We start from the raw sequence: 27,976 nt of genomic DNA, 5'->3' as shown, positions 1-27,976 counted from the left end.
TGTGGATCATCCATGACAACAAGAGAGCTTGTAGTCTCAACTCGAGTCCACTCTACCTCTAATAGGTCTGGCCCCCAACAAGGGCTGATGCACATGCCCACAGGTCATACCAAAGAGTCGAAAAGGAGAACCCTTGTCCGTGGGTCTTGAAAATGTGAGTGGAAGCACTGTCTCTGCAATCAGGCAAGGGAGGTATAACCTTTGCTCAAGCGGGCTTACATCGCCGGTCTCATCGTGAAGATGGGTCCAGAGAATAGAACCCCCAGGTACGTGTATGACGAGACAATCTCAACTGGTGATCCGTTAAAAATAAACTGCTCTGGAGGTGTTGGAGAGAGAGAGAGAGAGAGAGTAGACACTGATAGAGGCAATGATAACTATGTATAGAGCAAGGGAAACACCCAATGATACAAGTGAGGAAAGGCTCTAGTGGATGCTAGAAAAGGGAGGAGCTTGGCCCTATGAATAGGCCAAGAGGACCGACCTGGAGGCTTGATCTAGTCGACCCAAGAGATAGATACTTTTATTCCTTCTTGATATGTTTTTTTATTTTTGCTTAGTCACCTTCTTCCTTTCTTCTTTGTTTCTTGTTATCTTTCCCTTTTATTTAATTGATGTATTTTAGTAAGCACTGGGTTCGCCCAAGAGACTCCGCGGGTCTTTAGAAGCCCAGTATAGCTGCTTATGCTTGGGCACTGATGCCGACATAAGCATTGCCTTGCTTGCTAGGTATGTCTACGTTTTGTTTTTCAAAAACTTTTCTTAGCTTATTTTTATTCTCTTTTGTTTTCTCTTTTATTTCCAATGGAGAAGTTTGGACTTTAGAACAACGCAAATCTGAATTTGTATGATTGAATATATTCTAGTTGTTGGGGGTAAAGGCACATTGCCAACCCTTAATTAAAGAATTAAAGATAGGACACCTATGACTGTCTTAAGACAGTCATAGGGTAAACCTAATCCTAATAAAACATAAGTGAGTTTGTGGTGTGGCTCACTATCACTTCACACCCGCACTAGAGTGTCACTCTCTCTCACTCTCACTCTCTTGCTCCCTTCCACTTCTCTTCCCCCTCACAACTGGTATCAGAGCCTATCAAGCCTTCTCTCCCCCTCTCAACTGCCTACCTCATCCGTACCGTACGGACGTACGGACAGATCCGTACGGCCGTACGTCGTCCGTACGACCGTACGGACCAGGGCGCAGAGCCGTACGACGGCGCGTTTTCGAGGGGAATACGAGTGAAGGCGCGGTCGCGGGCTGCAGGACTTCTGCGCGGCGCATTTCGCGGGTCACCTCCAAGGGCATCGCATTTCGTACGGCAGATCTCAGGCGGCGCATTTCTCGTAGGCCTGCAGGCTTTTGTTGCGGGCGTGGGCGTCGTCAAGCTGCTGCAGTACAGCAGCATAGCTGCTGTGTTTTTTGCAGCCGTTCATACATCAGCTGTACGGACAGTCCGTACAGCCGTACGGACTGCCGTACAACTTTGTACGGGAGCCTTGGCAACCTGCAGGTACAGTACGGTTGGCGTCGACAGCAGGGTACAGAAGTACAGCAAATTTTTTTTGCTGCAAAAAAATCTCGATTTTTTTTTGGGGGAAGCGTGCACCGATAGTACACAGGTACTCTGCAGGGACAAAAGTACAACAGGTACTTTGCAGGTACTGAAAAGTACAGCACATTTTCTGATTGGAAGAGGAATATTCCTGAGGCATTCTAGCAGTATACTGTGCATTTGTTGAGGTACATCAGGTACTCTCGTGTCACTCACGCTTGAGGTGACTTGTGCCACAGTGGTGGTGTTTGTGCAGTTACTTTTCATTCAGGAAGGTCAGATGCTTGTTTTGCAGAAGCTTCTATGCATTTACTGAGTGCAATTCTCAGTTTTGGGTGACCATTTCAAAGGGCTTTTGCCTGGATGTGTTTGCAGTATATGCCTTGAGGCAGTGTGTAGCCAGGGAGCACACATTTGCTTTGTTTCCGCAGTGCATTTGGTGACATTTGTTGCAGGTCACATTCTTTGTACGCACTTTGAAAATCTCAGTTGAGCCACGCTTGGTCAGGGCGCATCGAGTTTACTCGGTCCCTAACTGCCCATCGTTGACAGTGCTCAAAAGATTTTCTTCTTGGTGTCTGTACCTTGTGATTTGTGTTGTTACTGAGTACACAGGGGCAGTCTATGCATTGCACATTGTCAGGTACAAGTGTCAGAGAGTTTTCATATTGCTTGCTACCTCAGTGTTGAGGTGTCCTCCACTTGATTCAGTTGTCAGATCAAGGGGCTTTTGCCCAGACTTTGTTTGATAGCACTTGGGTTACCGACAGAGATCTTCAGATGCATTGTCTCCCCTTGGTCTAAGGGTGATTGCTTGGGATTTATCCCATTAACTGTTGCAGGTTTTGTGACAGGCTGAAGGATCATTTACTGTTTTTTGGGTGTTAGTCAAGTTTTTTTTTTTTTTTTTTGCAATTTAACTCAGTGCAAGACCTCATCTGAGGTGGGAGAAGTGATCAGTACAGTCAGTACAGCAGTGTTTACAGCAGTGTTGGTGGTTTTGTCAGATGATTGTGCACTGTTAAGCACCTGTTGAGCAGCAGCAGCAGTCTGAAATTACTGTTTTTATGCCTCTCTGAGCTCAGAACAGTTTGTCAGAAGGTACAGTAGTTGCAGGGACATTTACTGTTTTGCTGCAGATTTTACTGACAGTAAAAAACAGCACTATTGAGAGTGCTTCTGGCTCTAGAATAGAGCAGGCCTTTTCTGAGAAATCAGAACCTTTATTCAGCCTTTTTTCACTTCCAGGGAGTCAGGTACTTTCCTCATCTGATATGGCATCAGGAGGAGGTGATTCTTCAATTCTGAACATAAAGAAACTGGAAGGAGCACATAACTATGCATTATGGGCAGAACAGTGCTTGAATGTACTTCTGTTAAAGAAGATTGCTAAGCCCATAAGGGTGAAGGGTGTCAAGCCATCTGATATGGCAGCTGATGACTGGGAAGAGCTTGATTTGTCCGCGAGGGCAGCAATCATGCTCACTATTTCAGACACTCTTGTGTTCAATGTACAGGCTGAAAAGACCTCTTATGGTCTATGGCAAAGACTAGAAGAATTATATGCCCAAAAGAGCTCAGCCAGTAAGGTTTATTGGCTGAAGAAGCTGGTTGATCTTCGCATGAAGGAAGGTACAGCTATGACCTCACACTTGAGTGAGTTCAATGCTATCTTTACACAGCTGATTGCACAGGGGTTGAACCTTGATGAGGAGTTCAAGGCTACTTTCTTGCTGTGTACCCTCCCCGAGAGTTGGGACACTTTCAAGACCACCCTGTCAAACTCGAATGCCACTCTTATTTATGCTGATGTAGAGAGCTCTCTCCTTATGGAGGAGATGAGCAGGAAGAATAATGCGGGCAGCAAGTCTTCAAATGCTTTGCAGGTACAGGACAGAGACAGGACTCAGCAGAAGGGGAGATCTGCTAGTAAGTCCAAATCCCGTAGTCAGTCCCGTGGCAAAAAGGACATTGAATGCTTTTATTGTGGCAAGAAGGGACATGTGAAGTCGAAGTGCTTCAAGTTCATACGGGATCAGAAAGCCAAGAAGGCTGAAACAAAGGATGCAGGAAATGCAAGCAAAGGCAAAGGCAAGGCCAAGGCAGATGACTTGGATGCAGTGAATGTTGCAGCAGAGGACAGTGACAGTGACATACATGATGTTTTATGCTCTTCTGCTGTAATAGCACATGCTTTGGTTATTGATGGCCATGACATGCACACCTGGCTCTTGGATTCAGGTGCCTCTTTTCATGTTACTCCTCATAGGGAGTGGTTTACTTCCTACACAGGTACTCATGGAGTTGTTCATCTTGGGAACAACTATGCATGTCAAATTGCAGGGATTGGCAGTATACAGATAGTATTTCCTGATGGACAGTCATTTATGCTTGATGGTGTTCGCCATGTGCCGCAAATCAAGAAAAATCTGATTAGCACTGGCTTATTAGATGACAGTGGTTACCACACCACATTTGGGGATTCCAAATGGGTGATTACTGATGGCCAGACTGTAGTGGCTGAGGGTTTTAAGAGTGATACCTTGTACCCTCTTTATGTTTCCAGTGTGGGTAATCATGTTGTTGCCATAACCGAGCTGCCAAAGGTTTCATTGTGGCATAGCCGGTTGGGACACATGTCTGTTAAAGGAATGCAAGAACTGTCACGTTTGGGTTATCTGCCGCCTCTCTCTTTTTCAGATTTGCCTACTTGTGATCATTGTATTTTTGGCAAGCATTCTGTGACTCCTCATAAGAGGAGATCTCCCCAGAATAGAGCACCACTTGATCTAGTGCACACTGATTTGTGTGAGATGCCACAGTTATCACTAGGGGGTGCAAAATATTTTATTACTTTCATTGATGATGCCACACGTAAGGTGTGGGTCTATTTCTTGAAGCATAAGGGAGATGCCTTAGATGCTTTCAAGAGGTTTGTCGCTCAGGTTGAGAATCGGACAGGTCGTAGGCTGAAATGCCTCAGATCCGATAATGGGGGTGAGTATGTGTCACATGCTTTTGTGCAGTTTTGCCAAGCTAAGGGCATCAAACAGGAACTCACAGCCCCTCATAATGCATCTCAAAATGGTGCAAGTGAGCGGATGAATCGAACTATTCAGGAGAAGGTTCGATGTATGTTGTCTTATGCTGCATTACCCCATGGCTTTTGGGCAGAAGCCGTGCAAACAGCAGTTCACATTATTAACAGGTCGCCAAACAAGGCTTTGGAGTTGAAAGTGCCAGAGGAGGTGTGGTCTGGCAAGCCACCTTCATATAAGCACTTACGTGTATTTGGCTGCGAGTGCTTCGCTCATGTACGCAAAGAATTGCGCAACAAACTGGATCCAAAGTCTATCAGATGCATCTTTATGGGTTATGGTGACGAAGGTGAAATGGGGTACAGGTTATGGGATCCCGTTAAACGGAAGATTATACGCAGCAATTATGTCATCTTTAAAGAAGATAGTGTACACAAGGAACCCGTGCAACCTGTGGAATACAGGAGGGTTATTTATGATGATGTTGGACAGCAAAGAATGCCCATTTATATGCAGCAGCAGCCTGCTGCAGATCACCCTGTTCAAGAGGGTATACAGGCTGAAAATCAGCCAGATAATTTTGCCAATGATGCACCACTGGATGTGCCAACAGATGGGGCTGTAGAACAGCCAGATATGGTGGTACAGCCACCCGTCATGCATGAAGAACAGGCTGGACAGCAGCCTAATCCGGAACATTTTGTGAGGAGGAGCACCCGTGCACAACGGCCTCCTGCCAGGTTTGTTCCAGGAGCCAATAATGTGGCTGATTTTATCATGCTGACTGATTGTGGTGAGCCTTCCAGCTTCAAGGAAGCTATGGGAAGAACAGAGAAAAAGAAGTGGGAGAAAGCCATGCAGTCAGAAATGGACTCCCTACTTCAGAATGATACATGGGACTTGGTGCAGCTACCTGCAGGCAAAAAGGTTTTGCCATGCAAGTGGGTTTACAAAGTCAAAGTGGATTCAAATGCTTTACCTCGGTATAAGGCCAGATTGGTTGCCAAGGGATTTAAGCAGGAGAAGGGCATTGACTTTGATGAGATTTTTTCCCCTGTAGTCAAGATGACTACTTTGAGAGCAGTGTTAGCTCTTGTTGCTCATGATGACATGGAGTTATGTCAGATGGATGTGAAGACAGCTTTTCTTCACGGAGATCTTCATGATGAGATCTATATGAGTCAGCCAGAGGGATATGCTGTTAAAGGGAAAGAACAGCTTGTGTGTAAGCTCAAGAGGAGCTTGTATGGACTCAAGCAGGCGCCAAGGGAATGGTACAAGAAGTTTGATGCCTTCATGCAGTCCCAAGGGTATCATCGGTGTGAGACCGATCATTGCTTGTACACCAAACGGGCAAAGGATGGCAGTTTGATGCTACTCATTCTATATGTGGATGACATGCTTATTGCCAGTAAATCTCAGCATGAGATTAGTGCTTTGAAGAAACAACTGCATAAGTCTTTTGACATGAAAGACTTGGGTGATGCAAATCATATTCTTGGCATGCGTATTACTCGTGACAGGTCCAAGGGACTTTTGTTTCTGTCACAGAAAGAGTACATTGACAAAGTACTGCAGAGGTTTAAAATGGAGGGGGGGAAGTCCATTAGTACCCCGTTGCCTCCACATTTAAAACTCAGCAGTAAGGACAGCCCCAGATCAGATGATGATAAGGCTGAAATGGCCAAGGTTCCGTATGCATCTGTAGTTGGATCTTTGATGTATGCCATGGTTGCCACTCGTCCGGATATTGCTTTTGCGGTGGGAGTCATCAGCAGGTATATGGCAAATCCAGGCAAGCGGCATTGGGAAGCAGTGAAAGGTGTCTTGAGGTATCTCAAAGGTACCAAAGACTTGTGCATATGCTATGGTAGGCAGGATGCATTGGTGCATGGTTTCACAGATTCAGACTATGCAAGGAATGCAGATAACCGGAAGTCTACTACCGGTTATATTTTCACATTTGCAGGAGGTGCTATATCATGGGTGTCTCGGTTGCAGAAATGCGTTGCACTGTCAACCACAGAAGCTGAATATGTTGCAGCCACTGAGGCCTGCAAGGAAGCAATATGGCTTACTCGGCTGGTGGGAGATTTGGGCATTACAGGAGATATGCCAGTTTTGCATTGTGATAGTCAGAGTGCTATCATGTTGGCAAAGAATCCGGTCTTTCATCAGAAGACCAAGCACATAGAAGTGAAATATCATTTCATCAGGGAGGTACTGGAAGACAAGCGACTTGAGCTTGTGAAAGTGCACACTGATGATAATCCCGCAGATTTGCTCACTAAGAGCTTACCTACAGAGCGGTTTGCACATTGCCGCCACATCATGGGATTAGGATGAGACCATTCTTACTTTATGGTCTTGTATACAGTAACTGTATATTGCTGTAATTTTTATTCTTTTCTCCCCTTTAGGCACATTGGCCTTTAGGTGGGAGGTTGTTGGGGGTAAAGGCACATTGCCAACCCTTAATTAAAGAATTAAAGATAGGACACCTATGACTGTCTTAAGACAGTCATAGGGTAAACCTAATCCTAATAAAACATAAGTGAGTTTGTGGTGTGGCTCACTATCACTTCACACCCGCACTAGAGTGTCACTCTCTCTCACTCTCACTCTCTTGCTCCCTTCCACTTCTCTTCCCCCTCACACTAGTCTTATAAAAGTATATTTAATTGATGTAACAAATAAGATGGCAGTTCCAAGGTGATCAGATAGGCTGGTACGCACACACATGTGGATGGTTTGAGAGACTGGGGTTCCATATAGACAGGTTGCCACCCTTCCAGTACAGCATTGACGCTCTATTTGTCCCATTTAGAGGCAATGAGTTCAATCCGATCATCTATCCGTGAGGATCTTTTACAATTACACACATTCGGGACCTTGTTGGTGCAAGCAGAGCTTCCTGTGAAGCTCGGTTTCTATTGAAACCATTGCCTGCATATCTCCGAGGAGAGTTTCATTGTCCCACCACGGTTCCACCTACCACACTCACTCAGGATTGCCATTGGACAGATCCGTGTGTCATCACACCAACTCCATATCGAGAGTGGTCGAGCAGAGGGGATCCCTAGGGAGAACCGTATCTGCAAATTATGTGAGCGACATGAGGTCGAATCAGAGGAGCACTTCGCCTTCCGTTGCTTAGTCTACTATGAGATACGCGGGCAATACCACTCCCTTTTCAAAGACGGATTCGAGGGCCTTCCAAACTTCTCGTACCCAAATCAGAGGTGCCTTGCCGCCTTCCTTCACGAGGCGCTCCGACATAGAGAGCATCTCATTAGGTCACGAAGATAGGGGCGGTGTAGAAAAGGAGGAGGGACACATTTGGAGAAAGGGGAATAGAGGAGCAGAAGGGAGAGAAAAATAGGGGAAGAAGGGAGGAGAAGGGGTAGGAGAGAGAGGGAGAGAGAGAATGAGGTAGGGAGGAGAGAGAATGAGTAGGGAAGAGAGGGAGAGTGAGTGAGCGTAGGCAGTAGGTAGCAGGAAGGAGGAGGGAGAGTAGATAGGATTAGCTGTCCCATCAAAAGTTGCTACAATGAGTGGTGGATGGAGACTTACATAGTCCCTCCACATGTCCCACCTAAAATCCCTCTAAAGAGCCTCTAAATTAGCCCATTTCCCCCTTCATTACAGACATTCCTTCCCATAGAATTTTTCCCACAAAATTTTACATCCTGGCTGTCCAAACGGTGCAGCAAACAGCAACTACTAATCAGCTCGGAAGGAGATAGAGGTAGTCCTGAACAATGCTTTCTAGCTGCAATGAATTTTCATCCTCAGGGAGACCTTGCCATTTGATAAGATACTCTACGTAGATCTTGTTTCTGAGCACATGGTCTCTGAAACCCACGATGCGCTCCGGGGCATAGAGGATGTGACCCTCCTCATCCATAGGTGGTAGCTCAAGAAGAACTTGGACATGCCATCTTACATGCGGCTTCAACAAGGACACATGGAAAACATTGTGAATCTTGGAGGTACTGGGTACCTCCAACTCATATGCCACCTCTCCAACTTTACGGATGATCTTGTAGGGACCATAATACAAGTGAGCAAGGTTCGTATTGGTGTTACCTTTCAGCGACGCATAACGGTTCTTATGGAGGAGTAAATGCACATAATCCCCTTCTTAAAAAAACATTTATCTCCTGCATTCATCCACATACTTCTTATGCTTGGCTTGGGCATCCTGCATATTCTTCTTAGCCAATTGTAGAAGGGCATCCATTCTTTCCAATTCACTCCTTGCTTGCTGATTTTTCACAGCTATGTCTGCCATTAAAGGCAGCACCCCAACCTTGCATCCATACATTGCTTCAAAAGGGCTCATGTCAACGGAAAGGGTGTTTGTGTGAGAATAGGGAGAGAGCAAAGTGTGAGAGCAGGAGCAGGAGAGAGAGAGAGCTGAAAACAATAGTTGCAATTAGATGAGTGTGTTACAACTGAATAGAATGATAGGTTTTGTCTAAGTGACAAAACCTTATCATTCACTAACCGTAGTTAGTGAACTAACTGTGGTTAGGGGGAAAAACCTCTAAGTGAGGGAAAAGTGCCCCTAACCTACTTATTACATTACATTGGTCACTGCTAAATTATAACAATAATTCTAGCACCCCCCTGCAGTGCCAATGTCATGTACAAGGAAATGATCAATCACCAAAAGGAGATAAGTTCAGGGCACTGCGAAATGCCTCAAACTTTTCACGTGGAAGTGCTTTGGTGAAAATGTCTGCAACATTGTCATGTGTTGACACATAGATCATACTGATCTCTCCTACATGCAACTTCTCTCTGACGTAGTGATAGTGAATCTCAATGCGCTTTGTGCGAGCATGAAACACAAGATTCTTTGCCACTGCATTAGCACTCTAACTATCAGTGAGAATTGGAGAAGGACCCTCCAATGAAAGATGAAGATCAACAAATAAACGACACAGCCAAACACATTCAACTGTCACTGTGAAAGCTGCCCTGTACTCAGCTTCACATGAAGAGGTAGCCACTGTAGATTGTTTCTTGCTCAACCAAGAAATACAAGCTTTGCCCAAAAAGAAACAATTGCCACTTGTGGATTGCCTAGTGTCGTAGTCTCCAGCCCAATCTAAGTCACTGTAGGCATGCATCTGCAAGTCAACCCCCCTGGGAAACATCAAGCCAAAAGACTTGGTACCTTGCAAATAACGGAAGATGTGTTTTACAGCCTGCCAATGCATAGTCTTTGGGCTGTGCATATATCTGCTCACCTGAGAAACTGCAAACTGAATATCAGGTCGTGTATTGCAGAGATAAATGAGGCATCCAACAGCCTGACTGTAGAGTGTGACATCAAATGATTCACCTGCTTCATGCATTGTAAGCTTCAGCCCCGGCGCCATGGGAGTAGCTATGGGCTTACAATCCTGCATGTTGAATCTGTCCATACCGATGTCACTTTTCTCTTGAGTGAACTGGATCCCCAAATAAAAGTGTAGCAGCCCCAAATCTGACACGTCAAAAGTGGTCTGCAATTCAGCTTTAAAATCTACAATGTTATCTTCATTTGACCCTGTGAGCAGTAAGTCATCTACATAAAGAATGATGACTAAAATATCCCCCCATCCTTCTTGATGTAGAGGGTGCTCTCAGTTGGACTGTTGTGCATCCCCTTGCTGGTCAGAAAGGCATGAATTTTTTCATACCATGCACGTGGGGCCTGTTTCAGCCCATACAAAGCTTTATTCAGCTTGCATACCTGAAGTGCATTTCCTGAAATTTCAAAGCCTGGAGGTTGTTTGACATAAACCTCTTCCAACAAGTCTCCATTAAGGAAGGCTGTTTTTATATCCAACTGATGAACATTCCATTGAAAATTTGCAGCCATTGCTATAACTGACCGGATGGTTGTCATTCTGGATGTAGGAGCAAAAGTCTCCTCATAGTCTATGCCCTTTTTCTGAGCATATCCTTTTGCAACCAGCCTTGCCTTGTACCGATCAATGGTGCCATCTGACTTTCTTTTAACTTTGAAAACCCACCGTGTACCTATGGCATGTTTACCTGGTGGCAAATCGACAACTTCCCATGCCTGATTTTTCTGAATGGACTGCAACTCATCGTGCATGGCATTCATCCAATGCACGTTATTATGTGCCTCTTCAAATGTCTCAAGTTCCTCCTCATCAAGAAGAGTACCTGCATAAGCTGATTCAACTAAAAGAGCACCTCCCCCATGCCTTACTGCACTCCGAGTTCTGCCAAGTAATGGAGCATCAATTTTACTCTCCCTGAGAGTTTGTAACAGCCAATTTGGGACTATTTTTGCTGCATGTATATCTGCAATTTCTTGCTGAACAACCTCTTCCACGGCTTGTGGAGGTGGTATGACATCCTGTGGCTGAATCGGAGCATGTGGAGGTATCTGAAAATTCTGATTTGCATCAAATATATCAGCAGGGGAACCCAAGGCAATGGGTAGTAACCCTCAAAGACATCATCGGAAGAAGAAGGCAAATCAAATTCAGCTTGAGTGTGAGCTGAATTTTCTGAAAATATAACATCTCTACTGACAATAATCTTGCGTGTGACAAGATTGTAGAGACGGTATCCCTTGCTCTCTGCACTGTACCCAACAAAAATGCATTTGATTGCCTTATTAGACAACTTATGCCGAAACTCAACGGGCACATGAGCATATGCAAGGCATCCAAAGACACGGAAATGATCCACAGAAGGCTTTCTCCATTGCCAAACTTCATAGGGAGTCTTGGTCTTCAAAGCTTTTGTGGGTGCCCAATTCAAAACATAATTGGCACACATGAGACCTTCAAGCCAAAATTTGTGAGGCAATTTTTCGCTTTTTAGCATACATCTATCCATCTCCATAAGAGTACGATTTTTCCTCTCAGCTTTGCCATTTTGCTGAGGAGTTAGCCTCACTGTAAGCTGATGTACAATGCCCTTGTCTTTCAAAAAAGCATCAAATTTTGCAGACAAATACTCCCCTCCTCTATCTGTGCGTAATGTCTGTATCTTGAGTCCGGATTCATTCTCAACCATGGCTGAAAAGTGTTTGAAAACCATAAACACTTCTGATTTGCGTTTCAGCCCATAAACCCAAGTGTAGTTGGAGTAGTCATCTATAAAAGTGACAAAGTAAAGATGACCACCCAATGATAGAGTCCTCATGGAACCACAGACATCACTATGGATAAGCTGTAATTTTCGAACAGCTTTTACTGATCCATCCTTCTTAAAAGGAGATCTGTCCATTTTACCAAGAATGCACCCTTCACAGGCATGTGGAGGAGGTGTTTCAAGAGGAGGCAATGCATCAACCATGGCATGTTTTTGAAGCGTCATCAAGCTGCCATAATGCATGTGTCCATATCTGACATGCCATAACTCCGCATTCTGCATAGCAACAGTAGGAGTCGACACTGCAAGAGCATGTGCTGGTCTTTTCTCATACATGTCAAGCTGAAAAAGACCACGTAACAAAGTGCCAGACAATCTCAAGGCATAGTCATGGTCTCTGTCATGGACTGCACACTTGTCATCTTCAAAAATGACCTGAAATCCAGCTCTGTTAAGAGTGGACACTGAAAGTAGATTTTTTGTGATACCAAGCACATACAAGACATCAGAAATTCTGAATGTTGAGCCATCAATGGCTGTAAGTTCAACTTCTCCTATACCACGAACTGAATAGGAGGAGTTGTTGGCACGTGACCTTTTTACCAACGGGTGGTGGATGCAGAGATGTGAAAAGACACTTCTTGGAAGTGATATGCTTTGAGGCACCGTTGTCAAAATACCATGTATTTTGTGTCTCATTGACACTAAAAGCTGATGCATCCTTGAAAGAATCATAACTGCATGTCAGAAAAGCATAAGAGTCATGATTACAAGTGGCTGTACTATCCGGAGCAACCAACTGAGAGTCTGAAATGCAAGACAAGAAGGCATAGTCGTGCTCCACAAAGTTGGCTGTAGCTTGCTCATTGTCAGATGCATGAGGAGCTGAATCTGAAACGGCCATACCGGAGCTGTTTTTCTTTTCTTTTGCAAGCCTTTTCTTGCATTCTCCAACGTAGTGACCTGGCTTTTTGCAGTAATGACATATTCCCTTCTTCTTGGGCTTACCTGCATCACCCTTAGACTTTTGAGAAGGCTGTCCTGAACCACTGGAAGGCTGATTTGCTGATGTCTTTGCCTGTCCCTTTACTTTAGGCTTGAATTTTGAAAGCATGGCATGTTCACCTGCTCGTGAAGCCATGTTTTTCCTGGTCTGCTCTTCCTGCAGCAGAAGTCCTATCAACTCGTGAAAATTGAGAGGATTTGCACCCCCCGTCAACAACAAATTCAGCGAGGTATGAAAGCTGAGATAAGACTCAGGAAGAGAATTCAGAGTAGTGGTAATCATCTCTGAATCAGGAATTATCTCATCAATATTCAGCAACTACTCTCGTAAATCATGTAGCTTTGTGAGGTGCACTGACATGGAGTCACCCTCTTCCATATGTGTATGAGACAATTCTCATTTCAAAAAAGACACCCTGGCATCATTCCGAGCTGCATACATGCTCTCCAAACTATCCCATGCTGCCTTTGAGGTCTTACACGACCGGATATGCGGAATGATGAATCTTTTCACTGAAAGAGAAATACACGACAAAGCTAAAGCATCACATGAATCCCATCTCTTTTGCTCTGGAGTGGTAGGTATAACTGCACCAATAACTTGTGCTGCAGCTGTACCCTGTGCACGACCTCTGCCTCCTTGTTGGAGAGGGGTATTAGGTGCCACATTTGCTGGCCAGAACTCATCCCCATTTACATAGTCCCATAAATTACGGGAAATCAGAATATTGCGTACCATAAAACTCCAGAGGGAGTAGTTGGTACCATCCAGCTTATCCTCTTGTGAGAGACCACTGAAACCGAAATCATTCTGATTTTGCTGGGCCATGTCTGAGAAAGAAAATACAACAAATGCAAATCTGAATTCCCTTGCTGGGAATGGAGTGCACAAATCCCAAAAAACACAGCCAAACACTGGCTAAAAATGCAACTCAAATCTCTGTAATGTCTCTGTCAGAAATCTACCAGAGCATCCAATCTCTCCCAAAACCTGCCAAAAGTGCTTCAAAACACTCACAGAAAGGCAGTGTGAACTGAAACCTGCAAAATTGCTCTCCCAACACAAAAGCCCCAATTTGTGGCTTGAAATTGCAAACACAAAGGGGCAAATGGTCTGAAATTTCCAAATGTTGCACAAATTGCTCTCTGTCTGCAAAAGCCCCAAATTTCTTCAAGGAAATTGCATCCAAAAGAGGGCAAATTAACTGAAAGCCCCAAATTTGCAATTTGTCTGCCAAAGCTCCAAATGTGCTCCCAAAAATACAGCCAAACAATGGTTGTATGCACAAGAGCCTGACAAAAAAACTTTCCAATATCCTCCTACAAAGTAAATCCTGCAAAAATGTAAATTTCCAAGCCCACCTTCAAACTGTACGGACTAACAGTACAGAACTATCAATCCAGTGCAGTTGTACGGAACTGTACATCTCAACCTGTACGGTCGGAATCCGTACACCTGTAAGGATGTACGGATCTGTACGTCGAGCTAACTGGCAGTTTGTATGGACGGTACGGGAGCTGTACGATAGTTTATACGGATGGGTACGGGAGCTGTACGGCTGGCAACGACGGACTGTACGGATTGCACAGACGGCGTTGTCGACGAGCTAGTACAGGTGTACAAAACTGTACGGCGAACCGTACAGTCTGGCAACGGCTATACGGCGACGATGGCGAACTGTGTACGGAAGGGGTTGTACGGCGTTCTGTACTGGCAGCCTGGTACGAACATACGGAACAGCCTAGAATGGCTGTACGGACTGATGCGAAATGGTACGGAAGCTGCACTGGCTAGTGCTGTACGGCGACGATGCAGGAGGAGCTTGGGCAAGGAGTTGGAAGCACGTCCGAGAAGGAACACTGCTCTGATACCAAATGTGAGAATAGGGAGAGAGCAAAGTGTGAGAGCAGGAGCAGGAGAGAGAGAGAGAGCTGAAAACGATAGTTGCAATTAGATGAGTGTGTTACAACTGAATAGAATGATAGGTTTTGTCTAAGTGACAAAACCTTATCCTTCACTAACCGTAGTTAGTGAACTAACTGTGGTTAGGGAGAAAAACCTCTAAGTGAGGGAAAAGTGCCCCTAACCTACTTATTACATTACATTGGTCACTGCTAAATTATAACAATAATTCTAACAGTTTGGTACTGTTGTGGCAAAATTCAGCCAAAGCCAGCCACTTATCCCAAGACTTCTGTGTATCATGACAAAAGTGCCTCAAGTATTCCTCCACCCATTTGTTCACCCTCTAACTGTCCATCCGTCTCTGGGTGGTAAGCAGTGCTAGGTGTGAGGAGAGTACCCATCACTGTTAATAACTCTTGCCAAAAGTGACCCATAAACTTTGCATCTCTGTCACTGACAATTTCCTGAGGGAAGCCATGATGCTTTAAAACATGCTCAATAAATTGCCAAGCAACCTGTGATGCTGAATACCGGGTCTTAGTGGGTATGAAATGAGCCTATTTTGTCATGCTGTCCACCACCACAGAAATGCTATCCCATCCCTTCTCTGTAGAAGGCAACCCTGTGATAAAATCCATAGCGATATGAGTCCATTTGCCTTCTGGAATGGGAACAGGCCGTAAGAGACCTACGGGTAGCTGGCTGTCCACCTTATTCTGTTGGCAAGGCAAGCATTCAATGACATATTTAACCACATCCCGCCACATGCCATCCCGGATGAAACTCTGTCTGATTCTTTCATATGTCTTAGTGATACCAGCATGTAAGTGCATTCCTGCAAAACCAGCCGTTTATACTTTGAATCTGGCACAAGACAAATTCTGTCCTTGCAGTACAACAGCCCATTATGAAGCTTAAATTCAGCATGCCCTTCGTTGGAAGGCTCCTATAACTCCAGAAACATGGGAGCTGCCTTCGAATTCTGCATATACTCTTCCTGAACCCCATGAATCCATCTTGATAGATGGTGGGAACGGTAGACAGACTACAAGCCCACATTTTGGACAAAGCATCGGCAACCACATTTTCTTTCCCTTTCCTGTACTCAATGTCAAAATCATAGTACTGGACTGCAGCCAACCACCTCTTCTGCTTCATGGACAAATTGCACTGCGTGAGGAAGTACTTGAGTGTCCTATGATCCGTCTTAACCTTAATCATGCTACCATACAGGTAGTGGTGCCAATTCTCGAAAGCATGTAGTATGGCCAGCATTTCCTGATCATAAATATGATATCCAATTCCTTGGCTGTAAATTTTCTGTTTTTGAAAGCTATAACTCCATGTTGCTGTCTCAGAACAGCCCACAGGCCTTTGCCACTTGCATCCGCCTCTACAATGAAAGTGCGTGAAAAATCAGGGCACACTAACACACATGCATTACTCAAGGCACTTTTGAGGTCCTCAAAACTGAGTTGTGCTTCTCCTATCCATTTGATCCTTTTTCAACAAGTCAGTAAGAGGGGCTGCCCTCTTGGCAAAATGTTTAATAAATCTCCTGTAGAAAGAGCTAGACCCAAAAAGCCTCTGAGCTGGGTGGGATTTTGCGGCTAGATCTGTTAGAAAATACCCAACAGAGGGTACACGCAGCGGAAGACTTATAGTAATGCCCAGGAGCTCACACAGTGTGCGGTGTGGGTGTGGAATCACAGACTTCTTTACTTATGTGCATACAATAGGTGTGCAAACTCATCAATAGACAATGAACCAACCAGATAGAGAAACCACCAAAATATATATTTCCGTCCACAACTATGGACACAATACAAAAGAGACAGATCCAGAGTCCCACCAATGATGTGGTCCTCTGATCTTACCACAAGGTCCTTCTCCTACTTGCTGGCTATCTCTAGACTCGAGCCCGCGTGCTCCACCTGGAGCTTCTGTAGACTTTCCGTCCAGATCACAACACCTTGCTGCCCTGAGAGACAGCCAAGGTTCAGCCCTTGAGAGCTCAGTCTGCAGCACACCTTCTACTCTCCTTCACCTCGAAGATGAGGCCCAAGAAAATGTCTTCTGGCTGCTCCTGTCTGCTGCTGGTTCTGCTGAACTGTTGGATGTGAAATGAGGCCCAGGGCCTCTCCTTTTATGGCCCCAAGGGGGCTGGCAAAAAACCGACCAGCCTGTTACAGACTGGCCGACCAGTCTGTGGCTGGTCCAGCCCTAAAAGGGCACACTCCCCAGGTCTTTTGGCCCAAACTTCCAGGGCCCTTTGGCCCTCCATTCAAGGCAGGTATCCAGCCTATAAAAGGCCTGCCTTCTGCCCACTGACAGCCATATTTGCTGCTGCATATCAGGGCCTGCACATCCTGCCATATCTGCGCCTCTGCCAAGTCCTCTTCCCAGCCACGTGTCCTACGCCGTACACCTGTACTTCCTGCTGTCCTGACCCGCCTGTACTGCGCCATTATTAGGGTCTGTTGTAGGCCCTTCACCTGCCCACTACCCTCGCCAAGCTGATGCCATCTGCAGGTTCCAAATCTGTGAGGTGCTGCCCATGTGGCAGCCCCCTCTCTTTCTTCTCTCTTGGGCACATCCTGCCCTAGGTCTCCCTCCCCCACGCACTCCTCATTTGGGGGCTTACAGATGAGGCCGACACATCTCGGCCCAATGCCAACACGTCGATGACGATGCCCCAGTAACTCCCTGGTCGTAGTCCTCTGGAACTCTTCAATGTAGAAATCTTTTCCTGGCTTTTCATCCAGTGGCTCCTGCTCCACCAGGTCCAGGTCCGATTCCGCTTCCGCACGCCATCCTGGTACACAGGTCCATCTTTGGTAGCACCTCCTGTTACCACCTCCTTTAGTCACGTTCCCGCCTCTGAACTCGAGCAATCCAGCTGTCACGATCTTCCAGTCGTCCCCCTCATAATGAGTGAACAACCTGGAGTCTTCCAGGCACCATGCTCTGAGGGTCTGTTTCAACCCGTCCTTCCTTTGGCAAGGTCTGCAACCAATGAATATTTCCAGATAACCTGGACCATGAACTCTCGCTGAGTTCTCAAGCAGGTACTCTTCTGGCTTCAGTACTCTTTGTCCATCACCTTCTAGCAATCTGCGTCCAAGATTTGAAGAAGCACCAATACTTCCCCTTCTGCCTTCGAAGAAGGCCAATTCCTTCCAATCTCTTATCACCTGAGACAAATGAAGAGCAGAGTCTCTCCACAGCATGCTATAAAGGCTCAAATGCAGAATATCAAATACATACCAGACTGTTGTTCTGCCTGAATGTTCGCTCTGAAAGCAAACTCTCACTGAGGCACCCACCAAGCGCTTGTGTAATCCGATACTGTCCCCTTCTGAACTCCAGCATCCATCTGACCATGAGACCCCAAGGCCTTCCATGGAATCCACCCTCATGTCAGTGTCAACAGCCACACACCTGGAAGATACCAAGCACTTCATGCTGTCCTTCACCTTCACAAAGGCATCTGACTCCTCGTCGACCCACATCTCTATGTCAGACATCCTCACTGTGATTTCTGGATCAACATATCTGACCTCGGTAACACTCGGTGATGTCACCAGGAACAACTCTTCGATTACCACATTTGCTTTGGCCTTTCCCTCTGAATCTCAGTCAGACTCCTGTTTGTTTTTCAGATCCGCCTTTTTCTTTCTGCAGTCCTTTGCAAAATATCTGGGCGTATCACAATAGAAACACTTCTTCTTGTGCTTTCTCTTCGAAGTCCCCTCGTCGTCAGAGTCATCTTGCCACCGTTAGGCTTGCCCTTTTCTTTGCCAGCGGAATCCTTCACCAGCATCGCCTTGTCATCTTTATCCTCGCTGTAGAGCTTCTCCCGAGCTTCCTCCTGTAGCAGTAATGGACACAACTCCTCAAACGTCAGAGGTTTGGTCCTCTGTCCTGCTGTCACAGCCGTAACAAAGCTCTTGAACTCCGAGGCAGTCTCCTCAGTACCATCAAGGCCAGATGGCATGAGTCTGTCTTCTGACCAATTGCTGCCAGCTAATCCCTCACCACCTTGACCTTCGTCAAATGGCTATGTACCATATCTCCTTCTTCCATATCAAGATTGTAGAGTTGATGCTGAAGAAGCACAATCCGGGAGGTGTTGTCTGTTTCGTACAGATCTTTCAGGGTGGCCCACGCCTCTACTGACGTCTCGGCCAATTGGATATGCGGAAGAACGGAGTCCGCCGTAGTCCCTATGATTATTGCCAGGGCATGGGCATCTCTTTCTTCCCAAGCTTTAAGCTCCTCTCTGTCTACTGCCATGAGTACCTCCCCTTTACTATCCACCATGTCCTCCGGCTTCGACTCCTCTCCCGTGGTCAGCTTCCACAACTTCCGAGCCACTAAATGACTCCGGATCTTCACTTTCCAGATCGGGTAATTAGTCCCGTCCAGGTTCCCAGACTCGGCCACATCCTGCCCTAGGTCTCCCTCCCCCACGCACTCCTCATTTGGGGGCTTACAGATGGGGAGGTGACCTTTCCAATAGGATCCACCCAAATTCCATCCTTGCTCACAATGTGGCCAAGGTATTCAACCTCTTCCACCATGAACATGCATCTGTTGGCTTTAGCATAAAGCTGATGCAATCTCAAGAGTTCCAGGACTTGTTTGACATGTCTGACATGTTCCTGCTTGTCCTTGCTGTAAATGAGGATGTCATTAAAAAAAACCATCACATATTTGTAAAGAAGAGGCTGCAAAATCTTATTCATGAGTGCCTCGAAAGTAGCCGGTGCATTGGTCAATCCAAAAGGCATAACTTTGAACTCATATAAACCTATTTCTGTGCGAAAGGCTGTCTTGTACTCATCTCCTCCTCTTATTCTGATTTGATGGTAGCCTGACCTCAAAGTGAAAAATCGAGCACCCTTGAGTTCATCCAACAGGTCATCTATCCTAGGGATCGGAAACATGTTCTCGATAGTAGCCTTATTCAAGTCTATGTAGTCAATGCATGCCATGTGAACCATCTTTCTTCTTCACCAGGAGCACTGGGATGGAAAAGGAGAAGTGCTATGAGAGACAAAGTTCTTCTCAAGCTATTCTCGCTCCTGTGGCCACTTCTTCTCGTTCTACCTTCGAGAGACAGTATGAAGCCGTATTAATTGGATTGCTACTAGGCCCAACCACTATGGCATGATCAACATCTCCTCGTGTAGGCAACTGTGAAGGCATATCAGCAAACACATCTGTAAATTTTGAGAGCAATTTCTGCATATCACAATCCTCAACATGGGAAATGCTACCCTCTTGAGAAACTGACACATTCAGTGCATAGATGGCACACTTCCTCTTGAGTTCTCTGGCTAGCTGCTTCGTTGAAATGACATGCAATTTAGGGGTTGCAATAACATGCAATGTTATAGATCTTCCCCTATGAACAAAGCTGAGTGACAAGGCATTTAAGTCCATGCTGATTTTGCCCAAGGATTTCAGCCAATCACAGCCCAGGACAGCATCGATTGGGCCCATATCCAATGCCAAGAGATCCCCAACAAAATCATAATCCTCAAAGAGCTTGATCCTTGCATCTTGGCAACAAAATTTACTGACCAAATGCTGTCCATTTGCCACCTCTACTCTCAGCCCATGATCAATCTCAGTAGCAATGAGTCCCACCTTCTGTAAGGTCTTAGAATTGATGAAACTATGAGTGCTACCGCTATCCACAAGCATGTGAACAATCCTGCCCTTTCAATCTGATAGTTTCAACACCTTTAGCACCCATCAAGGCATGAAAAGAGATAGTATAAATTGTTTGCTGCGCATCCCAATAGATCTCCTCCTCATCCACAGGAGCATTTCCATTTGCATCCTCTCGCGCAAGAAAAGGCATAGCAACCTTATGCTCCATAAGAAAAAGACGTGGGTCTACAACCTCGCATGCCACGAGTGGGCTGAATGTCCACTGATGACATATCATGAATATCATGCACCACCCAAATCAAAAGGGAAATCTATCCCCTTCGTGGCTCCATTTTTTATCATGCTGGTCACTCATCTTAGGCTTCTTCTCAGGCTCATATGCAGCACCATGTATGCTGCCCGTTCCACTCTTATACTTGCTGGAATATTTCGGCTCAAATACCTCTGCAAGCTAGACAGCCCTCTCAATAGTTTGAGGGTTATGCACCTTCACATCTGCAGCCAGAGAAGGACTTAGCCCCTGGATGAAATGCAGCAGCTTCCCCTTTTCAGATACATCCAGCACAAACAGGGAAAGCCTCCAGAACAAATACTCAAGGCATAGAATTCATCCAAGTACTGATCCAAGACGAGTGGGGATACGAATGTAGTGACCATCAATTCTTTGAAAGCCCTCTAGGTTGTTGGTCTCTGAGGCGAATCCCTCATGTATCGTCACCATATGTGAGCATAGTCCTGCATATGCATACCTACAAAAACAATGCGCTCCTCATCAAACTTGGGGTAGAAGCGAAAATAGTCTTCCAGCTTCGTGAGCCACTCCTCCAACTCATTGGGAGTGCGAGTGTCCCCTTTAAACTTATGCACCGAGAGCTTATCCTTCACATCCTTGGCTGCATGCTGCTTATTGTACCCACCAAAATGTCGGGCATCCTCATGCTTAAGGCTCACATACTGAGGAAAGGGCATCTCATCCCGCACTTCCTTAGGCAAGGCTTTGTAAGAGCGTAAGGCATCTGAGAGCATATCGTCTGTGGTTACTTGCTGCCCATTTACAGCATTATGCTGCGTAGTAACACCACCAGCCTGATGCACTGACGAAGCCATAGAAACATGCAGCCCTGGCTGAGTCTTCCTTCCAAAGGCATCCCTCTAAAAGATGGTGCGGTAAAAGCCTGAGAAGAGGACTGACCTCTTTCACAGCTGCCTTGTAACCCAAAATCAGATCCACGCACGCTCACGGGTGCAGTACTGAATGAATGCATACCCAAAGGTCGGCCCAGTATAGACGGCCCAGCCTAAAAGGCGGCCTGGTATCTGTCAAGAAAGTGCTCTGTGGCACAGAAAAAGCATCACCCAAACCAGTGTAATCCCCATGCTCGGGTTACGGGTACATGCTCATAGGCACAACGTGCATCAGCCATAAACCCTCTACATGGGCCCGAGAACTCATCATGGCTATCTGACTGATCCCCATGCTAGGGTACAGGCTACTTACACTTATCCTGCATAGCAATGGTAGATGTGATCTGCTATCCCATCTAGGCAAGAGCGGTATCCTGCATAGCCATAGCTGTGGTAAGCTACTGGCTGAACTCCTATCCCATCTCGCGGAAAGCACACTGGAGCATAGAGGAAAGGGCATCCAAAAACTATGTCAGCGCTGCTTGCGCTTCCTGGGATGCAAGAGAGAGAGGCTGAGTGGAAGGAACCTCCGTACCACCAGTGGATGCAACCACTGTGGCAAGCACTTGCTCATACTGAGCAGCCTCATCACTATCATGCAATATATCAAGAGAGGCACCCTTCGGTGGCATGGTGACTGGCCCTAGAGAGAGGAGCTCGAATGTAGGCAAAGAGAAATGGACAGCAATTCCCTGCTGTAATGAGCAACTTAGATCGTGTGTGGAAATACGAAAAGGTCGATGGAGAGGCTCAGGAGAAAGGTCGCCTAACCCACTAATTGAACCTAACCAAAACCTAAACCACACCCAACTACTAAGCTAACCCAAGCTATTCTAACCTATCAATTAATTAAATGCTAATTTCTAAGGTCTGTTGGGTTGAGGTGGTTGGCGTCAAAATAGACGGACGGCCGCGCAGCAGGGCGACGACGGGACTAACGGACAGGCAACAAACAAAAGGTTCATGACATCGACGATTGGCAGGACGGCCTCACAGATTGAAACTCATGGGCGGACGGCGACACAAGGTGGGCAACGAACAGGTCGGCGGTTGATGGGTTGAGAGGGTGTTGTGGATGTAGACCTTGGTTCGGGTCTGAGGGCTACAGATTCAAGGTGACCAAATTCGAGATGAATCGTTGGCATTGGCGTTGGCTGAGGGTAGCAGATATGATTCGTTGGCGTTGGCGCCAACACCTCCCTTATGGTGCTAGGATCGGTACTCTGATACTAATATAGAAAAGGGGGAGGGACACATTTTGAGAAAGGGGGATAGAGGAGCAGAAGAGAGACAGAGATAGGGGAAGAAGGGAGGAGAAGGGGTAGGCGAGAGAGGGAGAGAGAGAATGAGGTAGGACGGAGAGAGAATGAGCAGGGAAGAGAGGGAGAGTGAGTGAGCGTAGGCAATAGATAGCCGGAAGGAGGAGGAAGAGTAGATAGGATTAGATGTCACATCAAAAGTTGCTACAATGAGTGGTGGATGGAGACTTATATAGTCCCTCCACATGTCCCACCTAAAATCCCTCTAAAGGGCCTCTAAATTAGCCCATTTCCCCCCTTCATTACAAGCGGGAGGCCTGATCACAGGGTTCTTCTTGCCAAAGCACACTGCCTATCACATGCACCCCTGCACTTGGGTGCAAAGTGGTACAGCAAATGCAACCTGATAGGCTACCTCATAAAGCATGGAAGGCCAGCACAAAGCTTCAAAAGAACTACAAAAGTAAGATCATCTGCACAGGATGGGCAACCAACATAAGAAAATGGTTCGGCAGATGCAAAGTGGAAGCATATTTGACCAGGCCGCCTGCAAAGGTCAACATGCAAGATTTTCAACTGTCTTTACTGAGCACTTTGCAAAATCAATGGCTGACAAGTGAAAAGAGGGTAAAGCTGGAATATTATCAAGACAACATAAATCCCACATGTTGGTCTACATACATGTCCATAGAGACACATGCTCAGCCTTATATTAGCACACCTATCGCAGGAACATAGCCAAGTTCCGTACCAGATCTCATACATTTGCCATTGAGCAGGGAGCTTGGATACACCAGCCCAGACATGCTAGAGTCTGTACCCTTTGTGACATGCAGACAGTTGAGACGGAGGCACATGTAGCTCTACGGTGCCCCCGTTATGCACATATTAGGGAGGACTACCAGCAGATACTGGAGGACTCCGCTCAGTTGACATCAGTTCTCTCCACTGCCTCTCCGGCAGCTTTGGGATCTTTTGTCACTCGTCTTTTTACTTGTCGTCAGGAACTCATAGACTCCTGACCCCTCTCCTTGAGGAGACTCTTTTTAAAATGTATTCAGACGGGTCCCATGGGTCATTTTTGACCCCTCGAGGATGCTAATAAATTCTACTTCTCTCTCTCTCTCTCTCTCTCTCTCTCTCTCTCTCTCTCTCTCTCTCTCCACACACACACACTCACATATATATTGGCCTAAGTAATGATGCATCGAAAGCTTAGTTATGGTTTCGTGTGATTTACTATGAAATCAATATAGGGATCATTCCGAATAATCAAATTCTTACTCCTACTTGATGGATTATCAAGAGATTTGAAAAAGACATTGGATTAGCTTGACCTATGTTGCAATGGACCAACCCCAGTACCCGAATGTTCGAAGCCTCAATCGATGCATGTGGATACAGTACTTGCTAAAGTAGGATAAAGAACCCTTCCACCCCTGTAGCATGCCGCATAGGCATCATCAACAAGCCATGAATTGACAGGCCAAACACCAGGCTAGGTAGAAGGCTGTTGGCCTAGGTGATGGTGGAGGGCTATGTTCCTGCCCAATTGGAACAAGATAGTCTCGGCAATATTGAAGAGGAGGCTGGACAGCATTTGTGGAGTAACAGAACTCGAGGCAAACCTCAATCTGGGCACCTACTGCTGCCAATGGCTGTGCCCATTTGAATCCCAAGCTGGGATGTTCAATTATTCCAGCTGTGCCTGTTCAAGTGTGTTGACCTGCCGTACTTCTCCATCACTCCAAAGTGCAAGCTGCCCACCTCCAAATCTTTGGGTATTTCCTCGACACAAGCCCCCACTTGGGCTGTTTATAGCCCATCAAGGCTTTGGGCCCACTTGTTGGGCAGCAGTGACTTTGTGTAACACAACAATATAATGAATGGAAACACTGGAGTATGTGAATGCAGTGCAAAAACAAAACGAAAAAGTGAGTGCATTAAATGGTGTGGACACAAACTCTGAAGTAGAAACACGCACAGATGAGACACACTTCAAGAACAGTGGATGTGTATGCATCAACACACTGAAACATTGACAAGACATACACAAAGGGACACAACCAGAAGGAGCCACACTGCAGTGAGTCAATCCGCACAGCCAACACAACGAAACTTTGAATTCTTCAACAGTGAAGGCATAAAGTGTATGCATCAATACAAGGAAACCGTGACGGCATACATACAGAGAGGACATAAATAAAAGCAGTGAAGGTATACGCATCAACACAATGAAAAAGTGAAGAGAGACACGCACAGGGACACAACCAAACAGGAGCCAATAGAGAAGTGCATACATCGCACAAAGCATTTACCCCGAAAATGACATGGTGTGACAAAAAGTTAGTAACCCCATGTGCCAAGACTTACAACACCAGGAAAGAATAGACTTACCAACTGAAGAGAGATGGTCATCAAACTCTAGCAAGAAACTGTGGACCTGAAAGGGCAGAATATGCAGCTCAAAACCAAGGTCACAAGTTTAGGAGGTGTAATGGAGGAGCTATCTCAAAGAATGAATACACTGGAAGGGAAAGTTCGACATCGGATATGCAAAAGTCAACACAATAGAGTAGAAAGTCCAAGAAGTTCAACATTCTTGGTACGATTTGTGTTCGACATTCTTCTCGTACGTCCCTCTTCATTCTTCTCGTACGTCCCTTCTTATTTGTCGCTCTTGCTCGTGGTAGGCTCTTATTTGTCACTCTTGCTCGTGGGTCGTTCTATGGACTTTCTAGGAAATACTAGAAAAGGGTAGAGGTAATGTAGACCAGGTTTCTCATAGGACAGCTTGGAATCAAGGGACAAACACCGTATCCCATCATGCTAGCAAAGGCAGGGATGATAACTATGGAAGGAGAGCAATACGTCAACACATTCACTACCTTAACAAAATGGCTATGATGGATGCAAATAGACTCCCACAGAGAGCTATGGAGGCAACAAAAGACAATGGCTGGTACAAAGATGGAATTAAATAGCTGAAGTTTTGGGGGATAAATTCAATAGATCTTCCTAACAAAGATGTCCAAATTAGAGAATTGGTAACAAAGAAAATGTTGAATAAGCTTTGGCACGACTAGGAGAGCAAAAGGAATGTTTCAGAAAAGAGAACAACTTATGCCGAAATATGGAAGACAAGACTACCTTAAAGAGGATATCTCATCTTCAGGAGATACATAATAAGCAGAATGAGGACCAGCTCACATGATCTAGAAGTGGCAAGGGGCAGGTGGAAATAGGCCAACGCTCCCACGAGAAGACAAAACCTGAAAGATATGCCCAGTATAGAACGAGAAAGTGAAGAACACACTCTGTTATCGAGCTCTTCACAGAAACACAGTATTAATGCTATATCGTTCAACGACCTATAAGGCCTTTTGGCCAGCCAGCCATACAGCTAGGACCATTTTTTAAGGAGGTATTGACGCTACTAAACAAAATTTTGGATATAGCATATAGGTTACGAAGACAAGTACTAACCTTCTAGAGCATTCTTTTGAAATATTCGGTTTCACATCTAATAGCTATCCGTTATCGGCAATATTTGGTGATACATTACTAAATATGTCCAATAGATTATATCGTCTCTCTCTCTCTCTCTCTCTCTCTCTCCCCCCCCCCCCCACCATGGCACCTTTCACATAACCATGCCACCCAATAGATCATATCATCTCTCTCTCTCTCTCTCTCTCCACCCCCACCCCCGAAAGCAAACATATGCCACGGTGCATTCAGTGCCTCCGTCAATGTAGCTTCCTCCACTGCCCCTTTGCTATTCAAGTTTTAGTAGACCGTGTTGGTCTGCGATTTTCCCCTGCCCGTCCTGTTTCCATTCATCCGGATTACTTTGATTTTTACCAGACTGAAATTGAGCAGGCACATATTAACAAAGAGCCAAAGTCTGGATTTCAGACATACCTGTAAGAAGAGTTGAACCAAAAGATCCGGCATTCAAATGTGTAACCAACCGTGGGGCAGCGGCGAACATCGGGAAGGGAGGCCTAATGGCACAGGCAAGCCTAGGCAAGCTGCCAAGTAAATTGCAGGCAATTTATCAAGCCCAGGAAAGCTCAAGCAAGCTGTGAATTCAAATTATATGAAGACGAAGCAATATGTACCTAGGGAGAAGATTGGAAGGCCGAGGAGGAAGCAGAGGAGAGGAAATTTTGAGCTTGGGAGGTCGAAGTGAGCGAGAAGAGCTGGAGAAGGACTCTGAAAGCATGGCCAGCCTCGAAGCACGTATTCTAGCCATGTGAGAACACAATTGTATGTTCTTTGTTGTCTTGTTGGAAAATTACCTAGCTTCCCTAGGGTTTAGTGGGAGGTTTAAGAACTTGGGGATTGCCAACTCATTTGGCCCATTTTTCATCCCACTTGGCTCCCCACCATAGGCCATCCACGTCATTTATTTATTTACCGATGAGCGCATACCACTCATTCGCACCAGTGTTCATAGAAAACCTTCCAACTTTATATTCAATGATCCTCTGGCATTTTCATTTGCCCCTGTAAAAAATGTTCTCTCAATTTTTTAAAACCTACAAAAGTTTAAGCAATTTCGTTATACTTTAGGTTTAAAATCTGTAAACTCTCGAGAAAATTTTTCTCGAAATTTGAAACCCCTAGTTCTGTGATTCGCCGGGAAAAAACTTTTAGTGAATATTGCGAGTCATTGCCATGTCGCGTGGCTATTCTGTTCGATTACATGGCATCATGCTTGAGTCCGATGCATTGCGCCGAAAATGCATCAACATGGGAAATGCATCAAGCCACCAATTTTCTTGCCTTTTTAATGAAGTTTTGAAAATGGTGACATAATTATGCTTTGTCATACAAAAGTAGATTAGGGAATCGATAGGCTTAGTCTTAATTTTGACGTTCCAAACGAATAGAAAACAACAAATATGTGTGGGGGTTAAAGGTCAGCGTGCCTTTACCCCAGTTATGTACAATACACAAACACATATATAAATAAATGAAAAAGAAGATTAGGGTGTTCTGCACGCACCAAAACTTGTGTGGCTCTCTGTTTCTCTCTCTCCCTCTTCCGTTCTTGCTTCCATTGAGAGCACTCTCAACTGGTATCAGAGCCCGGGTGATCTAGCTGAGCGTGCGTGAATGCCTGGAAGCTCAGCAGCTCTGTGGGAGGAAGGAGAAGCTTTGTGGGAAGCTTTGTGGGTGATTTTACTTGCATCCGAGCGTGCAAAGACC

At 45.6% G+C, this 27,976-nt stretch overlaps 1 long non-coding RNA gene across 2 annotated transcripts in view; it reads right to left on the bottom strand.

Moving 5' to 3' along the window:
- Positions 1-27,103, bottom strand: part of LOC147897480 (uncharacterized) — a 29,404-nt gene extending 2,301 nt beyond the window's left edge. Inside the window, exons 1-2 of one of the 2 annotated variants that reach the window (XR_015541705.1) lie at positions 26,884-27,103; positions 26,684-26,766 (exon numbers count right to left, since the gene is read on the bottom strand). This is a non-coding gene — a long non-coding RNA (uncharacterized LOC147897480). Of the gene's footprint in view, positions 1-26,683; positions 26,794-26,883 lie in introns of both variants that reach the window. The other variant, XR_015541704.1, reaches the window with a different exon arrangement.
- Between the last annotated feature and the right edge of the window lie 873 nt (positions 27,104-27,976).

This window comes from Dipteris shenzhenensis, chromosome 10 (genome assembly GCF_047967505.1).
Source record: "Dipteris shenzhenensis isolate YYH24624 ecotype China chromosome 10, Dip_SZ_1.0, whole genome shotgun sequence".
NCBI lineage: Eukaryota > Viridiplantae > Streptophyta > Polypodiopsida > Gleicheniales > Dipteridaceae > Dipteris > Dipteris shenzhenensis.
This window is presented reverse-complemented; position numbering and strand designations above follow the sequence as displayed.